At 46.8% G+C, this 16,197-nt stretch overlaps 1 protein-coding gene across 2 annotated transcripts in view; it reads right to left on the minus strand.

Moving 5' to 3' along the window:
* The window catches only part of KYAT1 (kynurenine aminotransferase 1), a 33,394-nt gene extending 17,284 nt beyond the window's left edge, over positions 1-16,110 (minus strand). Inside the window, exon 1 of one of the 2 annotated variants that reach the window (XM_079926250.1) lies at positions 15,996-16,110. The gene's annotated coding sequence lies outside the window, so the exon portion shown is untranslated. The remainder of the gene's footprint in view (positions 1-15,995) is intronic. The other variant, XM_079926249.1, reaches the window with a different exon arrangement.
* Between the last annotated feature and the right edge of the window lie 87 nt (positions 16,111-16,197).

Genomic DNA, 16,197 nt, shown 5'->3' on the forward strand with positions numbered 1-16,197 from the left:
GGGTGATTTGGGTGAGGGCCCAAGGAGCGGGACTTTGCTCTGGATTGGTGCTTTCAGAAGCAGGGATAATTTTATGGTTGGAGATCTCAATAATTTTATTTATAGGGAGGGCAGGCTAGAGTGAGACTAGTTATCATTGGTAAGGAAGCTGCAGTCCCTCGGATTAGCCAGGAGAGGGGTGTGCTTCGTGTTGTGTGGCTTCAATAATATTTGGGTTTGTCTGTGTTTAGACATGATTATGGAGGAGTCTTGTTTTTTTTGGCACGCGGCCCCTCACTGTTGTGGCCTCTCCCACTGCGGAGCACAGGCTCCGGACGCGTAGGCCCAGCGGCCATGGCTCACGGGCCCAGCTGCTCCGCGGCATGCGGGATCCTCCTGGACCGGGGCACGAACCCGCGTCCCCTGCATTGGCAGGCGGACTCCCAACCACTGCGCCACCAGGGAAGCCCCAGGGGTCTTGTTTTTGTCTTGATTCCTCAAGGTCACAGAATGGCTTTGTCTGATGTCGATGTTCCGCGAAATTGTTCAGGTGCAACACAAGACCAAATCTGTAGATGCCAGACGGCTCCTGGGTTCCAGATTCTGCTTTTCTTTTTCTAAATCCTCATACTAAGAATAAAATCCAAAGTCTTTACCATGCCGTATTAAATCAGACGTGAGGCCTCCTGTGCCGGGGATATCCTGCCACTGTCCGTTTCGCTTGCTGTCCCCTAGCCACACCCACCATTCCTGTCTGTTAGTTGTTCTCCTTATTCACTCTCCTTGTCCTATAGCAGCGCCAGCAAACGTTTTCTGCATTGGGCCAGTGCAAATATTTTAGGCTTGACAGGACAGACAGTCTGTTGCAGCTTCTCAAGTCTGCTGCTGTAGTGGGAAAGCAGCCTTAGACAACACGTACACACACAGGCGGCAGCGGTTTGCCCTGTGGCCTCACTTTTCCGATGGATCTAAGGAGAGGTGTTGATATTTCACTTTGCTCAGCTTTTTATTCATAAGGACAGAATAACTACTTCTAAGCTCCTTATGTGCAGGACTGGAAACCGGAAGTCCAATATAACCTACCTGTTCACACCATTTCATAACTATCAGTACAACGCTCGAATTTTATTAGAGAGGGGAAATAAAAGGAGAGTAATTTATAAACCAGTAATGGATATTTTAATATGTAAATGCTCAGGCTTGTCCACACTAGAAGATTCTAGGAAGTAGAGAGCTGTTGGCACCTGCTTATAAGAAATGTCTGGCCTAAACTAGGCAACTCCCTAGCCTAGTCCCTTCTAAACCCCTCCTAACCTAGCCTCTTCCTCTAAGGTCCTTCAAAGCATCTCAGAGCCCTGAAAACTAGCCATCTGTCCAAAGGTGGGGCAATTCCTCCTCTGTTCCTCACTCCATCCTCAGCTTCTGCCAAGCATGTTCTCTGGCCAGGCCCTGGCATAGCGCTGAGACTACAGTGTGGACCAGGCCTGGTGAGAGATGCCCACAAACACTGTCTCCTTCATTATCCAGCAAGTATTTCCTGACAAGTGCAAAAATGTGTGTTATGGCTCGAATTGTGTCCTCCAAAAGGATATGTCCAAGCCCTAACCTCTGGTACCTGTGAATATGGCCTTATTTGGAAATGAGATCTTTGAAGATGTAATCAATTTAAGACAAGGTCATACTGGATAAGAGCGGACCTTAATCCAATATAATTTGTGTCCTTATAAGAAGAGGAGAAGAGACACAGACATACAGGGAGAAGGTCATGTGAAGATGACGGCAGAGATTAGAGTAGAGCACCTACAAGTCAAGGAACACCAAGGGCTGCTGGCAGCACCGAAGCTAAGAGAAAAGCGTGGGCCAGATTCTCCTCTGGAGCCTTCAGAGAAAGCATAGCCCCAATGACACCTTGATTTTGGACTTCTGGTCTCCAGAACTGTGAGAGAATAAATTTCTGTTGTTTAAACCGCCCAGTTTGTGGTACTTTGCTGCGGACGACCAGGAAACATACAGTGGGACACTAGGGGGCGCTGGGGACACAGGCCCCCCCCCCCCCCCCCCCCCCCCGGCCGCATGCAGGAGTTAGGGAGGGCTCCTTGGAGGATGTGGCCTTCCAGCTGAGTCCCAAAGGAGGGAAAAGGGTGCCAGGTGGTGCAAAGGCCCGTGGAACAGAACTGTGAGATTCCAGGAGCTGGGAAGTCAGTCCGGCCAGAGTTCACACTCTAATTTCTCAGAATCGAGAGTACTCCCTGGAAACCGGAGGTACTCCCTGATCCCTGTGGATCCAGAACCAGAGCTTGGAGCAACAAAGGGCAGTGTGATTATTATCTGAGGAGGGGCATTCCACCATGTGTCATGCCAGGGGGTGGTTGTCGGCATGCTTCAGCTTCCCTCAGCCAGAGGACAAGAGGCCCATGGCTGGGTCTGAGCCCAGTGCTGGTTATAGTGGGCGCCTTGTGACCACTGCGTGTTCTAGGGGGACCAACCATCCTGCTTGCCTGGGATTGAGGTGTTTCTCGGGATGCAGAACTTTCAGTGCTAAAACCAGGACCATCCTGAGCAAACGGGGATGGGTGGTCCCCTCAGATCGGCCAAATGTAGGGCTGCTGCTCCCGTCCTGTGCCTGATGTCCTGCTGACTCTTCCAGATGGGCTTAATCCTATGGGACCCCCCTTGACCATCTCCTGACCACTTGGTTCAAAATCTGTGGGTGCCTGGTAGGCTGATCCTCTCTCTGACACGGTCGCCCACATCACTCCATGTCTATCATTTCTGTCCTTTCTCCTAAGGTGGCTACACCTCCTCTGCCCTAAATCATGCTTTCATCATCTCACCGGATTACAGAGCTAGGAATAATATTAACACAACCAGCTCTAATTTGCTCACTTGGCACCAGGCACTGCAATAAAGACTGTACTCATGTCATTGGACCTTTTCAACAGTCCTGGAAAGCAGGTGCTATTTTCACCTCCATTAATAAGCAAGGAAATTCATAATAATGAAAAAATAATAACAAACACTCAAATGGAGCTCCTGAAGGTCGGGGGAGGGTCTGCACCCCTGGATACCCAGTAAATGGCAGAAACTCACATGGGAAAAGATCCCAGCTTGTGGCCCTTTCCTCTCCTCTGCCCCAATCTCAGCCCTTCACCCTCACTGCCAGCTCTCAGGAAAGGTGGTACCTTGGGGCTGGAGGTGGCCTGGGACACCTGGCTCCATGGAGGGAGAGGGGAGCCTGTGCTGGATGAGGATACGCTTAACCAGTCTCGCTGCCTCGGGGCTGGGGCTGGAAACCAGGTTGGGGCTTTCACTGCAGAGCACTGCCAGGGCAGGGGGCGGTGTGTGTGTCCGGGTGAGTCTGTGGGCACGGGAGTGAGCATTACACTGCACCCTCTGTGGGGCAGATTTGTCCTGCCAAACATTTGGTGCTCCCCTGGGATCAGGCACCAAGCAGACCCCTGAGGAGAGGACTAGAACACAGGCTTTGGGGTCACGCAGACCTTGGCTGTGTGACCCAGGGCAAATCACTTCTCCTCTCTGAAGGTCAGTTTCCCTGTCTATAAAATAAATAAAAATAAGATAATTCATGGAGGGACTTCTCTGGTGGTCCAGCAGTTAAGACTCCATGCTCCCAATGCAGGGGACCCAGGTTCGATCCCTGGTTAGGGAACTAGATCTCGCATGCCGCAACTAAAGATCCCACATGCCACAACTAAAAGATCCCGCACGCCACAACGAAATCCCGTGTGCCGCAATGAAGATCTGGCACAGCCAAATAAATAAAAATGAAATAAATAAATATTTAAAAAAGAGATAATTCATGGAAAGCACTTCACTTAGTGCCTGGCACATAAAGGGTGACCGTAAATGACAGGTTTTTCTATGTTTGTTTTGGCCACACCACACAGCTTGCGGGATCCTAGTTTCCCAACCAGGGATCGAACCTGTGCCCCCTGCAGTGGAAGTGTGGATTCTTAACCTGGTTATTGGACCACCAGGGAAGCCCCAGTGACAGATATTAATAATAGAGTGGGCACTTTTTGGAGCTAGATGTGTGTGAATTCACACATGCTCACTGGTGGGGCTGACTTCTCCGTCAGATCTCCTCAGGAGGCTTAGTGCTGAGGGCCTGTGATAGTTTCAGGAGCCTATGAAAATGTTTTCATTTTAATTTATTTTAAAATAAGAAATAAAGAGAATATAATAACAATGAATTGTATAATAATGAATACAGCCTGGATGATATCTGTTATTTACACCAACATAGTTGTAAAATATAATTTTGTTTTTGTAAAATATAACTTTTATTATTTTTTTTTAATGGAGAAAGGGGTCCATGAAGTAAAAGTGAATAGGGTCCCTGAAAGTTTTAATGTGACTTTGAACATGGGTATATCTGTGTGTGGTTGTGATGTCATGTGCAAATAAAAGTGTTTGAGGGATGGGGGGGTGGGATGAACTGGGAGATTGGGACTGACATATATACACTACTATGTATAAAATAGATAACTAATGAGAACTTACTGTATAGCACAGGGAACCCTACTCAGTGCTCTGTGGTGACCTAAATGGGAAGGAAATCTAAAAAAGAGGGGATATATGTATACGTATAACTGATTCACTTTGCTGTACAGCGGAAACTAATACAACATTGTAAAGTAACTATGCTCCAATAAAAATCAATTTAAAAAAAAAGAGTGTTTGCCCTTGAGCACTTGTCCACATCTCTGTGTTTGTGAGCATGTGGGCGTCGTGGGGACAGTTTCCAGGAACTTGAAGGGGAGGGAGAAGCCACTGGGGGTCTGAACCGAGGGCAGGAAGGGCACAGGTGGCCACGTGGGCTGCCCTCACCAGCAACACTGCCTGATGTCAAGGCAGGAGGGGAAGTGGGTGCTTGTTGTTCCTGAAGCTGCCAGCAGGGGGCATGAAAAGCCAGCCCTGTCTAGACTTCCAGCTAGCTGGCCCTGGGGATCCACACATTAGGCCACAGGACAACTTTCGTGCCTCAAGAGGGGGCTGTGGCCTCACTTCATAGAAGAGGTCCACCGTGGGGAGCTTGCTGGTCCAGGCCCACCTCGAGGCAGGACTGCTGGCCTCCCAGTCCAGAGTTCTCCCACTGACTGGGCTGACCTAGAGACCTCCACAGGAACTCATTCATAAGCACCTGGGGGCTCTCACCGGGGACCCATTCAACTCATTCAAGGGCAGCCTTTCCCAGGCCACACCCATCTCCAACTCCCCATGTGCCTCATCTCTCATCTTCCAGGAGGCAGGTCTTCCCTGGACAACTCCTCTGTAGCCCTGAAGTCTATGCTAAGGGTAAGGACAATGGCCTTTTATTTACTGCACACTTTCTCTGTGCCAGGCTGCCTGCCGAGCACCTCACAGGGTCCATCACTTTATTTATTTATGAATTTTATTTTATTTATTTTTATTAGTCATTAGTCATCAATTTTATACATCAGTGTATACAGGTCAATCCCAATCTCCCAATTCATCACACCACCATCCCCACCCCCCCGCGGCTTTCCCCGCTTAGTGTCCATACGTTTGTTCTCTACATCTGTGTCTCAATTTCTGCCCTGCAAACCGGTTCATCTATACCATTTTTCTAGGTTCCACATATATGCGTTAATATATGATATTTGTTTTTCTCTTTCTGACTTACTTCACTCTGTATGACAGTCTCTAGATCCATCCACGTCTCAACAAATGACCCAATTTCGTTGCTTTTTATGGCTGAGTGGTATTCCATTGTTATATATATCCATTCGTATATCCATTCGTTTGTCGATGGGCATTTAGGTTGCTTCCATGACCTGGCTATTGTAAATAGTGCTGCAATGAACACTGGGGTGCATGTGTCTTTTTGAATTATGGTTTCCTCTGGGTATATGCCCCGTAGTGGGATTGCTGGGTCATATGGTAGTTCTATTTTTAGTTTTTTAAGGAACCTCCATACTGTTCTCCATAGTAGCTGTATCAATTTACATTCTCACCAACAGTGCAAGAGGGTTCCCTTTTCTCCACACAGGGTCCATCACTTTTAATTCCACCAGAAAGGTTCCATCAAGAGGCTAAGTCACACATCCAAGGCCACAGCTAGCATGTAGCAGAGCCGGAATTTGAACTCAGGACACTGACTTCAAAGCCTGTATTCACTGCCACTGTGGAGCAAGGGGAGGCTCTGAGCAGTGACATGACGGCCCCTTAGGCCACTGACTCCTACTTCCAGAAAGAGCCAAAGAAGCACAGACTGATAGGTGTTCAAGGGGAAATGAGAGAATTTGGTCCAGTCACTCACATTTTACGGATGGGGATACTGATGACCAGGGAGGGGAACTCACCAGCCCAGATTCCAGTAGGACCAGGTCACCTGAGTCACAGTCCTGGCATTTTTCTCATCCTAGCAGGCTGCTTAGGACATTATGCACATGGCCCAGAGGAAGCTGCTCAATAAACTTTTGTTGAATGAGAGAATTAATGTCTACTCTCCAACCAGACTGTGAGCTCCATTAGAACAAGGACTCTCCTCTGTTCATCTTTATACTGTCAACATCTGGATCAGGGACTTAGGTGCACAACTTTTTATCGCTTCAGCAAATATTTATCGAACTTCTGTTATGTGCTATGCCCTAGGCTAGCCGCCAGGCACACAAGGGTGAATAGGATACCTTCCTTTCCTTCAAGGTGTGCACACAGAATGAAGGAGACAAACAAGTAACCAGACCATTCTAATATAGTGTGAGCCTTAATATGCAAAGGATTCTTATAAATCAATAACAAAAGCCCAACATCTCAATAGGAAAAAAAAAGTGTGCAAAAGATATAAATTCACACAAAAAAGAAAATAGCCAATAAACTTGAAAAGATGCTGAATCTTGTCATAATTAACAAAATGCAAACTAAAGTGAAACACTATTTTCTGCCTCTCAGGCAGAGAATAAGAAGATTAAGATCCACCAAATGAACACTATGGTGCACTAAAAGTCATTGGTATAACTTTTGGAGGGCAACTTAATAATAGTGACTTATATTACTCTTTGACTTAACACTTCATCTTCTAGAAGTATCTTACAGGAATATTCATACGTATACATAAAGAGGTATCCACCTGGATGATTTGTGCAGCATTGTGTGTGAGAGAGAAAAACTTGGAGACAATCTGATGTCCATCAGTTGGAGGCTGGTTCAATTTGTTATGATTTATCCATACAATGGAATATTGTGCAGCCATCAAAAGGAATGAGATCACCCCTAGCATTCTGACATGAAAAGATATTCAGGTTACATGAAAAATGCGTGTTGATTTCAAAACTTACTACAAAGCTACAGTAATCAAAACAGTGTGGTACTGGCATAAGGATAGAAATACAGACCAATGCAACAGAATTGAGAGCCCAGAAATAAGCCCAAACATCTATGGCCAATTGATTTTTGACAAGGATGCCAAGACCATTCAATGGGGGAAACATAACCTCTGCAACAAATGGTGGTAGGGGGACTTCCCTGGCAGTCCAGTGGTTAAGACTTCACATTCCAATACAGGAGGTATGGGTTCGATCCCTGGTCGGGGAGCTAAGATCCCACATGCCTCGCGGCCAAAAAACCAAACAGAAGCAAATTGTAACAAATTCAATAAAGAATTTAAAAATGGTAAACATCAAAAAAAAATCTTTAAAAAACAAAACAAAACAAATGGTGCTAGGACAACTGGATAGCCCCTCGCAAAAGAATAAAGTTGGACCTCTATCTCACTCCATCTACAAAAATTAACTCAAAATGAAACAATGACCTTGATCACATTCTTGATAGTGTCCTTTGATGCACAAAAGTTTTACATTTTTATGAAGTCCAAACATAGAATTACCTTATGACCCAGCAATTCCACTCCTAGGTATATACCGGAAAAAAATAAAAACATATGTCCACACAGAAACTTGTACATGAATGTTAATACCAGCTTTATTCATAATAGTCAAAACGTGGAAACAACCCAAATGTCCTTCAACAGAAGAATGGGTAAATTAGGGTATATTCATACAATGGAATATTATTTAACCTTAAAAAGGAACAACAGACATATTGATACATGGTACAATACAACTTGAATGAACCTCGAAAACATTATCCTAAGAAGTCAAGCACAAAAGGTCACCTATTGTATGATTACTTTTATAGGATATATCCAGAATAGGCAAATCTATAGAGTCAGAAAGCAGATTAGAAGTTACTAGGGCCTGGGAGGGGGAAATGTGGAGTGATTATTCAATGGGTGTTTTTCTGAGATAATGAAAACATTTTGAAACTAGAGGGAAGGGGTGGTTGCACAACACTGTGAATATACTAAATGCCACTGACCTGAACACTTTAAATGGTTAATTGTATGTTATGTGCATTTTACCTCAATTTTAAAAACGTATGGTAGGAAAAAAAGGCAGGTTGAAGACAATATACTCCATTTGCATTTTAAAATTATACAGATAGATACATATGTGGTGGTACATGCATACACATACACAGTCCTCACTTCCCACTGTACTGTGGGACTGTGAAAACGACCATGCAAGCTGAAATCATGCAAAGAGAACTTAATTAATGGGAAAAATTATGATTGTTCTGTGACCTTTCAAAGTTGTTGTTGAAGCATTAAAAACTCTTGATGGTCTGTTACACATGTAGAGACAAATGAAAAAGTAGTAAAACTAGTAATAAATTTAATACTTATTAAATTACTAGTGTAATTTAAATTAAAAACATTGGAATTCAAAAGTTTTCTTTCTTTATCAAAATGTATCAAGGACGATCCAGCAATCCCACTTCTGGGTATACATCCAAAGGAAGCGAAAACCCTGTCTCAAAAGATACCTATACTCCCATGTTCATTGCAGCATTATTCATGAGAGTTAACATTTGGAAACAACCTAAGGGTCTGTTGATGGTTAGATGGATAAAGAAAGTGTGGTATTTATGTATATACAATGGAGTATTATTCAGTCTTTAAAAAGAAGGAAATCCTGCCATTTGTGATGACATGGATGAAACTGGAATACATTATGCTAAATGAAATAAGCCAGAAAGAAAAAAGACAAATACTGCATGGTATCACTTATACAGAAACAGAGTGTATAATAATGGTTGCCAGGTGCTTGGGGATGGGGGAAAATAGGGAGGGGTTGATAAAAGGGTACAAACTTTCAGTTATAAGATGAATGAATCTGAGGATCTAACTGGTGACTATAGTAGATAATACTGTATTGTATAATTGAAATTTGCTGAGAGAGTAGATCTTCTCCCTAAAAAAAGGGTAACTATGTGAGGTAATGGATGTATCAATTAACTTGATTGTGGGAATCATTTCACAATGTATACATATATCAAATCATCACATTGTACATTTTAAATATATTACAGTTTTATCTGTCAATTATGCCTCAATAAATCTGGGGAAAATTATCAAGAGTAGTTTGAACAGTGCTTGCCTTCTTCCTGTAGTGTAACTTGAGATACAGAAAGAGCATCTTTTCTATGCATTGGTGAGTCATCATACTCCTTTCTAAGTTTAGATCAACTTAAAACATTTTATCCTTTGTACTTTCAATGTCATGAAATATATCTGGCAGTTCCTTTAATGTGATGTTTTTGCTGGCATCACTTCCTCAGGACAACTTCATCCTTTTTGTCAGAACCACTCCCATTCATATGTCGATAGGTGTACCTTCACCAAGTTTCCCTGGCTGCATACCTAGAGTTTCTGGAATAGCAAATAGCTGTGGTGTCAACATTCCCAGAGCCAGCTATTTTTTAAATCACTCCATTTATCTTCAGTTCAAATTGCCCTTTCAGTGTTATCACTCTGCATTTCTGTGCTGCACTTTCATGTGTGTTGGCCAATTCCCTCTTTTGCTGATACATTTTTATAAAATGTCACATGGGTTTATCACAGGGAGACGGGAGGCAACACAAGGACATGCTTTGCTGTCTGTGTAGGAACCGAATAACACGCATGGTGACCAATCAACAACAGGCTTTGAAAGAAGAGGTGTAACTGGTCACTGGCCATTATGCATCTGTCATTTCCACAGCGATTTGTGGATGGAAGAGCTAGCAGCAAAGTCCATACTTAATGCAATTACTCACAGTTAACATAACATGGCAACTGAAATCTGAACAGTGTTATTGAGGGACTGGTGTTGTTTAACTAAACCGTGGTATCTGAAACTCATACAAAGCAAGTACTGCCTGATTATATACTGTATATGTTTGTGCATGAATTATTAACAGTGGCTCTCCCTGGGACTGGCTTGGGGGGGTCTTATAAACTTCCATGCAGTTTTTGTTTTGTTTTGTTTTGTTTTTTTAATGAGGCTGCGAAGTTCTGGAATCAGACTGTGGACTGAAGTCATTTACTAGCTGTGTGACTTTTGGAGAATTACTAACCCTTTCTGAGAATCATTTTTGAAGTGAGAATAATGATAGTTCCTGCCCCATGGGTTGCAGTGAGAAGTCAATGAGATAACACGTGAAAACCACTTAGCCTGGTGCTGCGCAAGGAGTCAGTGTTCCACAAATGTCATCATTGTTATCGTTATTACTAAAATTTAGTCTGAGAAGTGCTGCAATGCAGGCAGCTCTCGGGAGGCCAACCCTGCCTGGAGAAGGGAGCAGAGATGCACCAGGTGACCTTTAGGACACCTTCCTGTGCAGCCTCCCAGGCATCTAAGGTCACAGGTTTCCTTGCTGCCAGGCAAGGGGCTGGCGCCCGGCGGTCAGTGCCCCGCCTAACACACGCCTCCATCAATCCGGGCAGCTATTGGCCACCTTCGCAGCCAGAAGGCACCACGACTAGTGAACAGCAGGTGGGTGACCCCTCGGAACACGCCTCAGCGACCAATACTCTGGCGGCTGATGTCAGCTACACCTCCCGCTGGGTACAGCCTGCGTTGAGACTGGATAAAGTCCAAAGCCTCCCTAGCCTGGCCTTTGGAGCTGGCCTGAATCCAGACTCTGCAGCTTCCATGTTCTCTCCTCTTCCAGACATACGAATCCTTTGCTCTTGAACAGACGTTGCCCATCTTTGCTCAAGCTGTGCCCTGCCTGACATGCCCTTTAATCTGATCCCCCTGGCAGGGCTGAACCCCAGCTCCGCCTCCTCTCTGAAGCCTTCTGGGTCAGCCTGGGCCTTCCTCTGAACTCAGAGCACCTACTATGCACCTGCCCCCCTGTGCTAAACTCTCATCTTCACAGCAGCCTATAGGAAGGCATCATCGTCCCTATTTTGTTCAAGAGGAGAATGAACAAAGCTTACTCAGCTGAGAGAGGCTGAGCCGGGATTCAAACCCTGGTTCGTCTATTTCCGAAGTCTAAACTCTTCCCCCCCAAATCCTTCTTTCAGGAGGTGGGTGCTGCTGCCTCTATCAGCTCAGGAGCACATCAGTCCCTGGGGACAGGAGCCACGTCTTTTCCAGCTTCCACCCTGCATGGCAGCTTGCAAGGACAGGCAAGGTGATTTTGTCTTTGCAGCCTAGCCCTACATCACCTAAGCCAATTCTGTGCAGTAAGGATATTTGGTTTTATTTATTAAAAAAAAAGTTTTTTCGGGCTTCCCTGGTGGCGCAGTGGTTGAGAGTCCACCTGCCAATGCAGGGGACACAGGTTCGTGCCCCGGTCCAGGAAGATCCCACATGCCGCGGAGCGGCTAGGCCTGTGAGCCATGGCTGCTGAGCCTGCATGTCCGGAGCCTGTGCTCCGCAACGGGAGAGGCCACAACAGTGAGAGGCCCGCGTACCGCAAAAAAAACCCACCAAAAAACAAAACAAAAAAAAACAAAAAAAATTTTTTTTTCAATTTTTTGGCCATGCGCGCAGCATGTAGGATCTTAGTTCCTGACCAGGGATTGAATCTGCGCCCCCTGCGGTGGAATGGTGGAGTCTTAACCACTGGATGGCCAGGGAAGTCCCAAGGATATTTGGTTTTAGTGTTTCTCAATAGCGGCACACTTGGTATTTGGGCTGAGTCAGTTCTTTACTGGGCAGATTTATACAGTGCCTAGAAGGATGTTTAGCACACCTGGGCTCAAAATGTCAGAAGCCCCCTCCCTCTCCAGTTACTGAGAAAACACAAACCATGGCACCTCTGGAGAAGAGGCCTGGGAGGGGGTACCATGCCCAGGCAAGACCAGTCTGTTACATGAAAAACCACAGAAGATGAAAGCTTGGATTTGGAACTTGGACTTGGATAAAACGGTACCAGCTCCACTCCACTAGCTATAGGATCTTAGTCGTGCCATACCAGGGTCAGCTTCCTCATCTGTGCAGTGGGGACAATAATAATGCAATCATCCCCAGAAAGCATGTAGCACAGGTCCTAGCCTACTTAACCTGTCAATGACAATAAGCTAGTAACATTTAAACCTATAAGACTTTCCATAAGGGCTTCCCTGGTGGCGCAGTGGTTAAGAATCTGCCTGCCAATGCAGGGGACACGGGTTCGAGCCCTGTTCAGGGAAGATCCCACATGCCACAGAGCACCTAAGCTTGTGTGCCACAACTACTGAGCCTGCGCTCTTGTGCCCGAGAGCCACAACTACTGAGCCCGCGTGCCACAACTACTGAGCCTGTGTGCCACAACTACTGAAGCCCACGCATCTAGAGCCCGTGCTCCACAACAAAAGAAGCCACAGCAATGAGAAGCCCGCGCACCGCAAGGAAGAGTAGCTCCTGCTCGCTGCAACTAGAGAAAGCCCGCGCGCAGCAATGGAGACCCGATACAGCCAAAAATAAATAAATAAAATAAATTTATTTTTAAAAAAAAGGAATGCAAGAAACAAAAGAAGCAAAACAAACAAAAAAAATACTTTCCATAAAAATTAGTTAACCAAAGAGGACAACAAAATCTCTTGCAGATAATGAATCCTGATTTTTCTGTTTGTTTGTTTTGGATCTAAAAACACAGAGTCCCTACAAGACGAGTGTTTGGTGAAAGCTTGTCAAGTCAACAGTTCTGCCCCAAGGGAGGTGACAGCCTATCTGGGGAGCCCCAACAAGTACACTGACTTAGACACAGTTCCCCTTAGCTTTGGAATTGGCAAGAGAGAGAAATGGCTTCTGGAGCCCAGACTGCAGGTTCTGGGCCAGAGGGGTTGGCGGGTGGGGATCCTAAGTTAGATACACAGTAGCAAAGCCATTCCTTTTTCCTCCTGGCACAGGATCCAGATCCAGAATCGGAATCTCACTCTTTAGGGCAGTTTTACACATGCAAGAAAAAACAATATATGTATATATATTTAGTGCCTGGCAGGAAGATTAGAGAGCGTCGTATCAGTTTTACAGATGGAGAAACTCTCAGAGTGGAGAAATGACTTACCCAAAGTGAAAGTCTTAGAAAAGCACAGAAGGACCCCAGCTGTGAATCCAAAGCTTGTATCACTGTCCAAGAATGAGGAAGTGAGATGAGGGTTTGGGAAATATTTCAGGGAGATGGCAGTGCCATCTGAGAGTGGGATGTGGCCCCAGGTCTGTTAGGGTAGGAGCGACGGTAATTCCTCGCTTGCTGCAGGTGGAGTGACTTTGGACTGCTGGCTACAGAAGCGGGGGGGCATGCCCAGCTAGATGTCCCAGCACACAGGCAACCTGATAACCCCAGCGGGCACAGATGGCCAGGGAGATAGGAGGGACATTCCTGTGCTGACACACCTTTGTTCACATGGGCAGAGTTTCTACGTCAGCAAGTGGGCTGCCACTCTGGGGGCCGAATGAATGGGGGGAGGGGGCACCAGTGTGAAGGACTTCCTCACTGCTAACTCTCCTGTGTTCCTTTGTTGCCTCCATCTGGATTATGAAATTAGGGAGTCCTACCCTTTGGGGATGCAGAAGGTTAAGTGTGGCCTGGAGGGTGGGAGGCCACAGATGTTGCCATGAGGAGACATTCTCTAGGAGGAAAGAGCAATTCAGGCAGAAGCCATCTGATCATTTCTAACCTGCATAGTCTCTGATCATGTCAGTTATCTTCAGGCATGAGGACGTCTCTGCTCCAGTCTCCAGCTTCATCATTTCTCCTCCCAGATATCTTATGTATCTTTCAGTCACAGATTAAAAGTTACCTCCTTTGAGAAGCCCTCTGTGACTCCACCCGGGCTGGACTAGGTGCTACCTCCTCTGTGCTCCCAAGGCCTAAGCTTCTGCTCACCCACCACAGTGCTCATCACAGGTGCTAACTGCTGGGTTGTCTGTTGCCCTGAGCAGACTCCAAGGACAGGAACTGTGTGTCTGTCCTGTTCTACATCAGCTCCACAGCCTCTGGCAGCTCAACTAGCCCATCTGAGGCGTCTCAAAGAATTAGTGCTGGGGCTTCCCTGGTGGCGCAGTGGTTGAGAGTCCGCCTGCCGATGCAGGGGACATAGGTTCGTGTCCCTGTCCGGGAAGATCCCACATGCCGCGGAGCGGCTGGGCCCGTGAGCCACGGCCGCTGAGCCTGCGCGTCCGGAGCCTGTGCTCCGCAACGGGAAAGGCCACAACAGTGAGAGGCCCGCGTACCGCAAAAAAAAAAAAAAAAAAAAAAGAATTAGTGCTGATGACCCCAGGAGGCTGAGGGAGAGACCAAGGAGCTCAACAACCTCTCCAGAAGTGGGGGAGTGAAGACTTGTGGGGACCCCCTTTGGGCAACTTTTTTTAAATTGAAGTACAGTTGATTTACAATGTTGTGATGGACAACTTTCTTAACTTCTCTGTACTTCACCTACTGACCTGTAAAATGGAGCTAGTCTGCCTGTAAAGCACAAAGTAGGACACGAGGGAGCACTCAGTGTCAGTGACTGTAGTTAGCTCTACAGGAGGGGGCATGGAGGCTCAGGGAAGTACATGCCAGGTCCAGAGTCTCAAGGCTGGAAAGGGTTCTGGCCTCCAATGTGTGCCTCTCTTCATTTTGCACTGCTGGTTGTCTCCTGTCTGTTCCACTTGCTCAGTCCATAAACAGCCAATAAATAGCTGCTGGATGCCTGCTGGGTGCCAGGTCCCAAGCTGAGTGTTGCATGGTTGATAACAAAAAAGCTTTTCAGGAGGGAGCGGGATGAGGAAGAATGGTGGGCATTAGCATAAAATCCTCCCTGGCTCAAATTCCAGCTTTTCCACTTCCTGGCTATGAGATATTACTAAGGTCCCTAATCTCTGAGACTGTTTCCTCCTCTAATAATGGGGAAATACAAGACCTCCCAGCAGGAGAGCTGAAACCAGGCACTGGTCAGCTTGATAAATGGGAGCCAGTTATTATCTGCAGCATCCCACTTTATTTTTAACCAACCTGTTCGCTTGGTAGTAAATTCTTCCCCCTTGTCCGGGCACCCACGACCCCGGTTCTCCTGTCGGAGGCCACCACTGTTAACAACTCGTGCATCTCACCAGCCGGCTGGTGCACACACCGGCAGACTGCCATGCCCCCACACGCGTTCTTTCACACAAACGGTAGCACCAATCAGCGCTGTCCTTTTCGCCCCTTCCCTTTTCCACCTACGGTATCTTGGAAGTGGTCCCATATTAGTGCATATTGAACATTTTTCTTTTTAGCGGCTGCATAGTATTCCGTTGTATGGATTCTCTTTTGGCGTGCTTGCCGTTACTATTATAAATATGGGAACTCCGAGAACTTAGGATCCCTAGAGCTGTCGAGCTGGAGTCCGGCACCCGGTTCCAGCCCCGGCTCTGCCCAGAATTCTCCCAGTCGCCTTGGGTTCCCTCTCCCCACCGGTACCGGTACCGTACGATCGTGGGGGTGGGAGTGGGGCGGGGGATGGGGGTGCAGAGAGGACCAGCCTGGCGGGTCCCAGCGTCCGAGTGCGGGTCGGAGAGTAGCGCGCGCAACAGCTCCCGTCTGGTTCAACCTTTCAGCGTAGCCACTCCGCTATAACAGAAGCACCAAACGCAACGAGTAGTCTGGCACAATCGACCTTGTAACCGGTTTCCAGGCCCTCCCGCCTCGGCACCTGACCCCGGGGCAGTAACGCTCCGGCACCAGCTACTCACCCCTGCCTCGGCCGCTTCACCCTTCGTCCCCAGGCGCCGAAGGTTACAGCCGTCCCTGTCGTTTTAAGGGGGCCGAGCCCGGGCTCCGCTACTTCCGCCCCAAAGCAACATGGTGCCTGCAGGGAGAGGGTGCAGGCGTGAAGAGAGCTCCCCTCAAAAAGATGGCAACGCCCTGGTGGCCCCGTTCGCGCCCGAAGGTGAC

This window comes from Stenella coeruleoalba, assembly GCF_951394435.1.
Source record: "Stenella coeruleoalba genome assembly, chromosome: 7".
NCBI lineage: Eukaryota > Metazoa > Chordata > Mammalia > Artiodactyla > Delphinidae > Stenella > Stenella coeruleoalba.